The sequence below is a fragment of the Gorilla gorilla genome, chromosome 12 (assembly GCF_029281585.2).
Source record: "Gorilla gorilla gorilla isolate KB3781 chromosome 12, NHGRI_mGorGor1-v2.1_pri, whole genome shotgun sequence".
Classification (NCBI taxonomy): domain Eukaryota; kingdom Metazoa; phylum Chordata; class Mammalia; order Primates; family Hominidae; genus Gorilla; species Gorilla gorilla.
In genome coordinates this window covers 124,010,389-124,021,793 of record NC_073236.2, presented here as the reverse complement: position 1 = coordinate 124,021,793, position 11,405 = coordinate 124,010,389, and the positions used below count along the sequence as shown (strand labels likewise).

General features: G+C 39.1%; 1 non-coding gene across 1 annotated transcript; it reads left to right on the top strand.

The window, feature by feature from the left end:
• Positions 1 to 9,420: 9,420 nt before the first annotated feature.
• LOC115933651 (small nucleolar RNA U13) lies at positions 9,421 to 9,522 on the top strand. Its single transcript, XR_004069515.1, has one exon. It is a non-coding gene; the product is annotated as a small nucleolar RNA U13 (small nucleolar RNA).
• The last annotated feature ends 1,883 nt before the right edge of the window (positions 9,523 to 11,405 follow it).

Genomic DNA, 11,405 nt, shown 5'->3' with positions numbered 1-11,405 from the left:
CATTTAGCCTTGGATCATTAGTTAGGAGCTGCCTCTGGCACAAATTTAGTGCGGCCTCAGCTTAGGCCCTCCCCAGTCTGCACCTCAGCTTCCCCATCGGGCAATGAGGTGGCTGCATTGGTGGTCGGCTTCCAAGGGCACATCCAATCCCCACATTCCATCACTCTCTCATATCACATAGCCTCTCAAACAGAACTGCCTTTAGAAAGAAGCAAAATTCATAGGTCGATTATAATTCCCAGTTCTCCTTAGTTCCAATTTCTGCCTGTTGCCTCGTGTCATGACAATTTCACCCTCTTGAATTTGCAGAAGTGTGCTAATTTGGTTGATATGCTCACCCTACAAATTCCCCAACCATGTTTTGTTTCGGCAACAGTTGGCTTCAGACCTCGTAGTCAGAACTGCCTCTTGTAAATTCTTTATTACTGTTTGGTTTGAAACCTGCAAGGTAAAATCGTCTGAAGTTTATCAAGATTGATACTACAGGCTTTGTTTTGAAGTCACTCAGTGGGGACAGTTATATGTATCTTATTTTAAAACTTGCAAACAAGATCCCTAATGATTTGTTTGTCTCTGCTTCAAAGCTTTACACATTTCTTTTGTCTATTGTCTGATAGGGATTCGTCTGTGATTTAAAACAAACAAACAAACAAACAAACAATTTAGTTGAATTTTTTTTTTAATTCTAAGTGTAGGACCAGCACATGAAAAGTGGCTGACCCAGCAGGATGGGATAAAAGAATAACTATTACAGAGTGTTTAGGACTTGATCCGTAGAAAGACCACACTTTTATTCAAGTGCAGTGAGTAAAAAAATGGTCCCGTTATATTATCTGGCAATTTATTGTCATTCTGAGAAGGCTATAGGTTTTTTTTATTTGATAAAAAAGTAATACATATTCAGACCTAGAAAATGTGAAAAATGTAGAAAAGTACAAAAAGACAATAATCCCATTACCCGAGATACCTACTATTACATTTTGATATACACTTCTAGTTATTTTTGCATTCATGTATATATTATTTATCCAAAAATAGGATTATGTGTTACATTCTCTTCTGTAATCTACTTTTTTCATTTATATGTAAAACTTTTTTCTATTTTATTAAATACATTCTATAAAGTCACTCTAATATTAATAGCTACACAGTAGTCTATTGCATGGATGTATCAACATTTACTTAATTCCACCCCTACTATTAGATGTTTCTTTCCAATTTTTTTGCCTTAAAAAAAAAAACAAAAAGGACTGAGATTATCATTACTTTGGCTAAAATTCTATGCACGTCTCAATTATTTTTGGAAAATAAATTTCTACAAATGCATTGCTAGGTTAAAAATACACGGTTCTAAAGCTTTTAATAGATATTGTTATCATAGTTGTGAAAACTCTAAAACTTCCAAAATAAACACAAAGCGAGAGAAATGGAAAGGGTAATCATATATTTCTAGACCTCTTCCACATAATCTTCTTCCTCTGTGTCTCATCGTGATACTTTCCAAACCCAAACTGGCCAGCCTGCTCTAATATCTGCGGTGTCCTCAGATAGTTAAGCTGTAGAGGGGAAGAACTCAGGACTAGGAGATTGGACACTTGGCTTCCAATCCTGAATCAAGCTTCACCCATCTGGCCATAAACAAGATATCTGGCCTTTAAAGTTTCTCCATTTGTGAAACCATGTCACCATGGTTTCATCTGATGTCAGCCCGATAATTACAAAAGGCCCTTCCTGCGCTTATATTGGAAATGAAAGAAAACGGATGAAAATGCAGGTAAAATATTAACATGGTGCCTCTGATTTTCGTTCCCCATGCTTTCTTTTCCAATCATTTCAACCTCCCCATGTGCTTCCCCCAGTGCTTGGCTGCATTTACCTTCTCTTATTTCAGTCTAAAACTCACTCTTGGGCAGGCTTCAGCTGGGTGGCCAACGATTACCAAGCCTTTTTGAGTCATTAGGAATTAGAAGTAATCTTTCCCCAATGTGCTCCTTTGCAGTTTATCCAGAGCCTTTGAAATGCAAATCACTCCAACCTGCAGCTGGGGAAACTGGACTCTTTAGGGCCTCCAACTGATCTCCACAGCCTGTGCCCAGCAAGCCCCAAGCAGGCAGGATCCTGTGGCCTGCTTCCGAAGATCAAAGGGGCATTGTTCATCTAAAGTTCACCACCAGAAAACCTAGATTAGCAAGTAGTTCCACCTCCATCAGTCTTTAATATCAAACGGCTGTTAACACAGGCAGGACACAAGGCCTCTGGCCACAGGCTCTGAGCAACTCAAGAAGAGAAGCTACTAAGATATCTCACAAGAGGAAAAAGTAGCAGGTGAAGTTTCTGTTCTGATCTCTCTTGGTATGGAATACAATCAGTGGTTAAGAATGGCAGCTCTGGAGCTGGGCACGCTGGGCTGTTCTCTGGTCTTGCACAGAGGAGGTACTAATACAAGCATTTGGAATAAACTAAATGAATTTCTATAGCTAAGTCTAGGGGGCATATACTCTTCTTTGTTGGCACATTTGTGGTCTCCTCCTTGCTCTTCTTTGAACTAGTCCTGACTGGGCAATGGAAGTCAGCAAGCTCTGGCCAGCAGGGAGTGGACTCTGGGCTTCTTGACCACCACATGTTTCCACAATGCACAGTTTGATTACCTGGGCCCCTGCCTTGTCTTTCCAATAAATGCCCCATGGACACGCACATTCTCTCCACTCCCTCCTGGAGTCCCACCAACATGATCGTAAAGGAATGCAAAAGGCACAAACTACGAGGGAAGAGAGAATAAGAGAGGAGATGACAGTGGACAAGAGATAGCTACAAAATTCTAGAAGCTGCAAAACAGATGAATTAGTAGTAACTGACTTAGTGGAGAGAAGAATAACCTTTCTTCAGTAGGCTAAACAAACTAGGAGATAGCAGCTAGTAAGAGATGCCAAAAAAGCTCTAAAAATGTGAAAACAGAGAGATGAATGGTATCTGACTGAGAAGAGAGAAGAAAAGTGAATCTGACTTCCTTCAGTAGGACCAGCTAGATATAATTTCCTAGAGCTAAAGAATATATGTATAATTTCCCAGAGCTAAAGAAAATATATATATATATATTTTAGAGACAGGGTCTTGCTCTGTTGCCCAGGCTGAAGTGCAGTGATGCAATCACAGCTCACTGCACCCTTGACCCTCTCCGCTCAAGCAATTTTCCCACCTCAGCCTCCCAAGTAGCTGGGACTACAGGTGTGGATCGCCATGCCTGGCTAATTTTTGGTACTTTTTTGTAGAGATGGCATTTCACCATGTTGCCCAGAATGGTCTCGAACTCCTGAGCTCAAGCATTCCACCCACCTCGGTCTCCTAAAGACGACATTTTTAAATAGAAAAGGTTCTCCAAATGCCCAACATAATGTTGGACATTTGAAAAAAAAAGTACATTGATATAGAATTTGATAATAGTAAGTATGAAAAAGATGTCCCGAAAGGTTTTTTCTGGGTTTTTTTTGTGTTTGTTTGTTTTGTTTTTGTTTTTTCTTCAGAAGGGGAAGGAATCAATCAGAAAACTAGAAGCTAAAAACACATGGATGTACTTTCTTAAACATTCTGAGGGAAAATAATTTTCAAATGTAGAATATTATACCCAGCCAAATTATCAATCAAATGTAAATTGAGAAAAAAACCTCAGACTTGAAAGATCTCAAAAGCTTATGTCCATAAATTCTTCCTCAGGAAGTTGCTGCAGAAAATACTCCATCAAAATGATAGTTAAGATAGAAAAAGACACGGGACATGGCAAAGATTTACCCTAGGAACTAGATTTACCCTCCCACCTGAAACAAATATAGAACCAGACCAAATGTAAGAAACAACAGCTCTGAAGACATTAGACATTGGGTAACAAAGACCAGTGAAACAAATAGAGCCTTACAGGCAGGGAGGACACATCCAGACAGAAGCCAAGGGCTTCTTTGAGTTTGAGGAGATGAAGCGGCACATCTGGGGAAATGTCCTGGAAAAACCAAGGGCAGCCAACATTCATAGAATTGAATACCCGCGTAGAGAGTGCTGCACGGAAAGGGAACTGCAAAGATCTGAAGAGAGTTCCTTTAAGAATTCAATTGAGTACTTACCAGTGCGTACAGGTGAGGAAACTCCCCAAGGTCAGGGAAAGAAAGCACTAGAGGGAACTGTGCTGGGGCCAATGCCTGCTCCATCAGATTGGAACAGCTCATAATTCATAAAGCATTAGCTAGAGTACCAAGGAGGATCTTGCCCCAGTCAGGGAGAAAAGTTGACCCTAGACTAACCATTGCTTCGTTCCAGCCTAATAAAGACTAAAAGCAAGAACCAAAAGGAGCACATTGTTTCTATGTAATTTAACCTCATCCCAGAACAAAGTTCCACAATATTTTGAAAGGTCGGGCATGGCGGCTCATGCCTATAATCCTAGCACTTTGAGAAGCCAAAGCAGATGATCACTTGAGCTCAGGAGTTCGAGACCAGCCTGGGCAACATAGTGAGACTTCGTCTCTAAAAAAAAAAAAAAAAAAAAAAGAAAGGAAGAAATATTATTAGGAATGAAAATATATCCAGCACCCAACACTAATAAAATTCATAATATTTGGGATCCAATTTAAAGGAAAATGAAACCCATACTGAAGAGAAAACTCATTTATGGAAACTCACCCAGAAATAGCACAAATGATAGAAATAGTAGACAAAGACATTAAAATCATTATAGGGCCAGGCACCGTGGCTCATGCTTGTAATCCCAGCGCTTTGAGAGGCCTAGGCAGGCAGCAGATTGCTTGAGCTCAAGAGTTTGAGACCAACCTGGGCAAAATGGCTAAGCCCTGTCTCTATTAAAAATACAACAAAGTTAGCCAGGAGTGGTGGTGTGCACACATATAGTCCCAGCTATTTGGGAGGCTGAGTTGGGAGAATCGCTTGAACCTGGGAGGCAGAGGTTGCGGTGATCCGAGACCACGCCATTGCACTCCAGCCTGGGTGACAGAGCGAGACTCCATCTCAAAAAAAAAAAAAAAAAAATTGTTATAACCACATTTTATATCTCTAAAGAGTTAGACAAAAGATTGAACAAGTTTAGTAGAGAGACAAAAGATATAACTAAGATCCAAACAGAATCTCCAAAGAGAAAAACTATTTATATCTGATACGAAAAGTACATTGGAAGGGAATAATGGCGGATTGTATATTACAGAAAAAAAAGATTAGCAAACTTGAAGATGCATCAATAAAAAGTATTCAAAATGAAACACAGGAAAAAAAAGACTGAAACACAAATAAACAGAGCATTAGTGAAGTGTAGGACAATTTCAAGCAATCAAATATAAGTGAGGGCTACTGTAAAACATACTTCACCAGCAAATGATCCACAGCTCCTGCTACACACGTCGTCATGTAAACCCCTCATCGGATGTGAGCTGTGCTTAGTGAGTGACTTCCAGAGAACAGGATAAGGGAAATGTGATGGTGAGTGACTTGGACACCAGTGTTCCCAAAGAAAAGGAAAGCGGGGGACAGAAAAATATTTGAAGCCAGGTGAGGTGGCTCACGCCTGTAATCCCAGCACTTTGAGAAGCTGAGGCGTGCAGATCACCTGAGGTCAGGATTCGAGACCAGCTTGGCCAACATGGTGAAACCCTGTCTCTACTAATGATACAAAAATTAGCTGGGCATGGTGGCCTGTGCCTGTAATCGCAGCTGCTTGGGAGGCTGAGGTATGAGAATTGCTTGAACCCCGGAGGAAGATGTTACAATGAGCTGAGATTGCACCACTGCATTCCAGCCTGGGAGACAGAGTGAAATTGTATCTCAAAAAGAAAAAGTATATATATATATTTTTTTAAAAGAAATAACACCAAAAACCTTCCAGATTTGATAAAAATTATAAACCCACAGATTTAAGAAGCTAAAACAAACATGAAAAAAAAAAAAACCTATACCAAGCCATAGTATCATCAAATTGTTTAAAACTAGTGATGAAAAGAAAAATCCTGAAATTAGCCAGGGATGGGGGTAGGGCACATTGTATACAACGGAAAAAAGACACGTGAATAATAGCAAATTTCTCATTAAAAACAATGTAAGCTTAAAGACAGTGAAGCAACATCTTTAAAGCATTGAAAGAAAGGAAAAACTGTCAACACAGAATTCCACATGCAGTGAAATTATCTTTCTAAAAACAAGGATAAAATAAAGACTTTTTCAGACATATAAAAGCTGATAATTCATCACCAGCAGACCTGCACTATAAGAATCGTTAAAGGAAATACTTCAAGCAGAAGGAAAATGATACCAAATGGAAATCTGGATTTACACAAAAAAATGAGAAGCACTAGATATGGTACATACATGGATAAATATAAAGGCTAATATTATTATTTTTGTTATTGACATTTTTAAAAGGTAAAAGTGATTGAAGCAAAAATATTAACAATGTATTTTGATGTTTGTTGTTAACATATATACAGGTAAAATATATGAGAATAATATCACAAAGTCCTAGAGGGAAAAAATAGAAGTATATTGTTGTAAGGTTCTGATACATGATGTAGTATAATATCCCTTGAAGACAGCTGTAGAAGTTAAATATATATACTATAGACTGTAAAGCAACCTCTAAAATAACATCACAAACAGTTATAGCCACCAGGCTAACAAATTGTTACAAAGGAATCATAAACAATATTCAATGAATTAAAAATAATGTATAAAGAGGGGGAAAATGAAACAAAGAACAGGTGGTAGAAATAAAAAAATAAGATAATAGATTTGAACACAAACATATCAATAATTATATTAAATGTAAATGGTCTAAATATCTTGTGGTTGCCAGCCTCCAAGATGGCCAGCATTGAGGCCCATCTTCTGGTATTTCCACCGCCATATGAGCTTCTTCCATAGAGCATGGACTGAGCTTTGTGACTTACTAAGCAAAGGATAAGGCAGGTGGGATGATGTGTAATTGGTGACTAGGCCATAAAGGGCAGGGCAGCATTGCATTCTCTCTCTCTTTTTCTCTCTTTCTCTCTCTCTCTCGCTCTCTCTCTAAGGGCAGAGCAGCATTGCATTCTCTCTCTCTCTCTCTCCCTTTTTCGTCTTTTTCTCTCTCTCTCTTCCTCTTTCTCCCAGTATCGGTATCAGCTACGGGGAAAGCCATGCTGAGAGCAGTCCCATGGAGAGGCCCACATGGTAAGAAACTATAGCTTCCTGCAAACAGCCTCCTGGATGAGCTCAGAAGTGGGTTCTTCAGCCCCAGTCAAATCCTCAGAGTCTGCAGCCCCGTCTTGATCATAACCTTAGGAGAGAGATCTGCCCAGATAAGTTGCTTCAGATTTTGGACCCTCAAAACCTGAAAGATGAAAAAATGTTTGGTTCTTAAGCTATTATGTATTGTGGTAATTCGTTACACAGTAGTAGATAACTAACATACACCTTAATTAAACAGCAGATATTGTCAGACTAGGTAAAAAAGTAAGACCCACCACTTTATACCCATTAGGATGACTATTATGTTAAAATTAAAAACAAAACAAAATTAAAAAATAGAAAATAACAAGTGTTCACAAGGATGCTGAGAAATTGGAACCCTGGTGCATCAGCGGTGGGAACATAAAATGGCGCAACCACTGTGGAAGTTTCCTCAAAAAGTTAAACATTGTGTGACCACATGATCCAGCAATCCGCTTCCAGGCATATTTCAATTTCCAAAGAATTGAAAGCAGGAACTCAGGTGTTTGTACAGCAGTGTTTATAGCAGCATTGTGCACAAAAAACAAAAAGTGAAAATGGTCTATAATCCCAGGACTTTGGGAGGCTGAGGCGGGCTGATCACTTGAGGTCAGGAGTTTGAGAACAGCCTGGACAACATGGTGAAACCCTATCTCTATAAAAAATACAAAAATCAGCCAGGTTGTGGTGGTGTGTGCCTGTAATCCCAGCTACGTGGGAGGCTGAGGCAGGAGAATCGCTTGAATTCAGGAGGTGGAGGTTGCAGTGAGCCGAGATAGTGCCACTGCACTCCAGCCTGAGTGACAGAGTGAGACTCTGTCTCAAAACAAAAAGGTGAAAATGACCCAAATGTTCATTGATAGAAGAATGGATTAACAAAATGTAGTATATACATGCAACAGAATATTACTCAGCTTTAAAAAAATAAAATTCTGACGTATGCTACAACATAGATAAACCTTGAAGACATTATGTTAAGTGAAAGAAGCCAGGCCAGGCGTGCTGGCTCATGCCTGTAATCCTAGCACTTTGGGAGGCCGAGGCTGGTGGATCACAAGGTCAGGAGTTCAAGACCAGCCTGGCCAAGATGGTGAAACCCCATCTCTACTAAGAATACAAAAAATTAGCAGGGCATGGTGCAGGTGCCTGTAATCCCAGCTACTCAGGAGGCTGAGGCAGAGAATTGCTTGAACCTGAGAGGCAGAGATTGCAGTGAGCCAAGATTATGCCACTATACTCCAGCCTGGGCGACAGAGCAAGACTCTGTCTCAAAAAAAAAAAAGAAAAAGAAAAAGAAAAAGAAAGAAACCAAACATAAAAGGACAAATACTCTGATTCCACTTATATGAGGTACCTAGAATAGTCAAATTCATAGAGGCAGAAAGTACACTAGAAGTTACCAGGGGCTGGGAGTGGAAAGGTATTATTTAATAGGTACACAGAGTCATTTGGGATGATGAAAAAGTTCTGGAAATGGAGAGCAGTGATAGTTGTACAACATTGTGAATGTACTTACTATCACTGAATTGTACACTTAGAAAGGGTTAAAATGGTAAATTTTATGTTATGTAAATTTTACCATAATAGCAAAAGTGAAAAAAAACCAAGATCCAATGACAGACTGCCTATAAGAAACCTATTTTAATATACAGATACAAATAAGATAAAAGCAAAAAAAGGGAAGTACATATGCTATGCTAACTGTAATCAAAAGTAAATGAAATGGTTATATTAATATTAATACAAAACCATGTAGATTTCAGGCAAAGAATATTACCGGGTATACAGCAGGTCAATACACAAGAGGTTACAACATCCTAAATACTTATGTGCCTTAATAACCAAGCTTAAAAATAAATAAAGTGGCTGAGCACAGTGGCTCATGCCTGTAATCCCAGCACTTTGGGAGGCCAAGGCTGGCGGATCACTTGAGGCTAGGAGTTCGAGACCAGCCTGGCCAACATAATGAAACCCCGTCTCTATAAAATATACAAAAAAGCTAGCCAGGTGTGGTGGCTCACACGTGTAGTCCCAGCTACTCAGGAAGCTGAGGCAGGAGGATTGCTCGAACCTTGGAGGCAGAGGTTGCAGTGAACCGAGATCGTGCCACTGCACTCCAGCCTGGGTGACAGAGTGAGACCCCTGTCTCGAAAAATTTTTGAAATTGAAAAAATAAACAAAGTGACCCTTTTGTAGTTCATAAGCATGATGATTGAGTTTTCAGGTGCATGGGTGAGATGTGCCTCCCTCAAATCTTGTTCAGACATTGGCACATTACCTCTGATGGGAAGAGAGATAATTAAATTAAATTAAATAATAAATTAAGCAAAAACTAATAGAATTGCAGGGAGAAATAGCCAAGTCCACAATTATGGTCTGAGAACTTGCTGACCCTCTCTCAATAATTATAAAACAAGAAAACATATAATTAGTGTGAATACAGATGACTTGAAAACACTATCAACCAAATTGACTTAGTAGACATTCATAGAACACTCCACCCAGTAACAGCAGAATATACACGCTTTTCAAGTGCACATGAACATTTACCAAGATAGACCATAATCTAGGCCATAAAACAAGTAAGTCTCAGTATACTTTTTTTTTTTTTTTTTGTGATGGAGTCTCGCTCTGTCACCCAGGATGGGGTGCAGTGGTACCATCTCGGCTCACTGCAACCTCTGCCTCCCAGATTCAAGAGATTTTCCTGCCTTAGGCTCCCAAATAGCTGAGATTATAGGCACCTGCCATCACGCCTGGCTAATTTTTGTATTTTCAGTAGAGACAGGGTTTCACCATTTTGGCCAGGCTGGTCTTGAACTCCTGACCTCAGGTGATTCGCCTGCCTCGGCCTTCCAAAGTGCTGGGATTATAGGAGTGAGCCACCATCCCTGGCCTTCAGTATATTTTTAAAAATTCAAGTCTTTACAAAGTATATTCTCTGACCACAATGAAATTATAAATTAATAGTAAAAAGATAGCTAGAAAATCCAAAATATTTGGAAACTAAATAACACACCTCTGAATAATCTGTGATTGAAAGAGGAAGTCTCAAAGTAAATTTAAAAATATTTTCCACTAAAAGAAAATGAAAACAAAGCAGTATTTAGAAATTTATAATACTAAATGATTCAATAAAAAAGAAGGTCTCAAATCCAGGACCTCATCTTTCACCCTAAGAAACTAGAAAGACAAGAACAACTGAAGAAAAGAAAGTAGAAGAAAGAGAGATCAAAGAAAAAACCAATAAAATACGCCTGTAATCCTAGCACTTTAGGGGGCCGATGTGGGTGGATCACTTGAAGTCAGGAGTTCAAGACCAGCCTGGCCAACATGGTGAAACCCCGTCTCTACTAAAAATACAAAAATTAGTCAGAAATTGCTTGATCCCAGGAGATGGAGGTTTCCGTGAGCCGAGATCACCCCACTACACTCCAGCCTGGGCAACAGAGTGAGACTGTCTCAAAAAAAAAAAAAACTAATAACATAGAAAATCATATAAATAATAGTGAAAATCAGTGAAACCAAGGGCTGGCTTTTCGAGATCAATAAAATTGATAAACTTCTAGCCAGATGATGAGGAAAAAATAAATATGAAAGTTGATCATAAGAATTGGGTTATTCTTGTCATTCCCAACTAAAACAGAGTCAAGAAGCCACCGGAGGAAAATCACTCAGGGTATAAAACGTTACTCTGAGAATGTAATTCTCATAAGTATGGCTGCTGAAACTGCCTGTTGTAACCTAAAACCAGTTTTATCTATAGCTTCTGAGACAATTTGCTGCAACTCTAGAACTAATTTTGCCCATCACTGTTGCTCACCTATTCAGGCTTCCCAACTTTACAAACCCTTACTAGTGGCAATGAACTTTCTCAAAGAGCAATACGTGACATTTCTTCTTTTCAATAAAACCTCTAACCTTGCCTTTGCTCTTCAGGCATACCAAAGGCCACCTGGTCTGCATGTATGCCCTAAATTACAATTTTCTCTTCCCAAATAAAACATTAAGTTTAGAGATTCAGCTCTACATCTTTATTTTGATTTCAATATACAAAACACAAATAGTCAATATCAGCAATGAGTGAGGTGACATCACTACAGATCCTCTAGGTATTAAAAGGATAATAAAGAAATATTATGGCAATTCTATGCCAATAAATTTGAAAA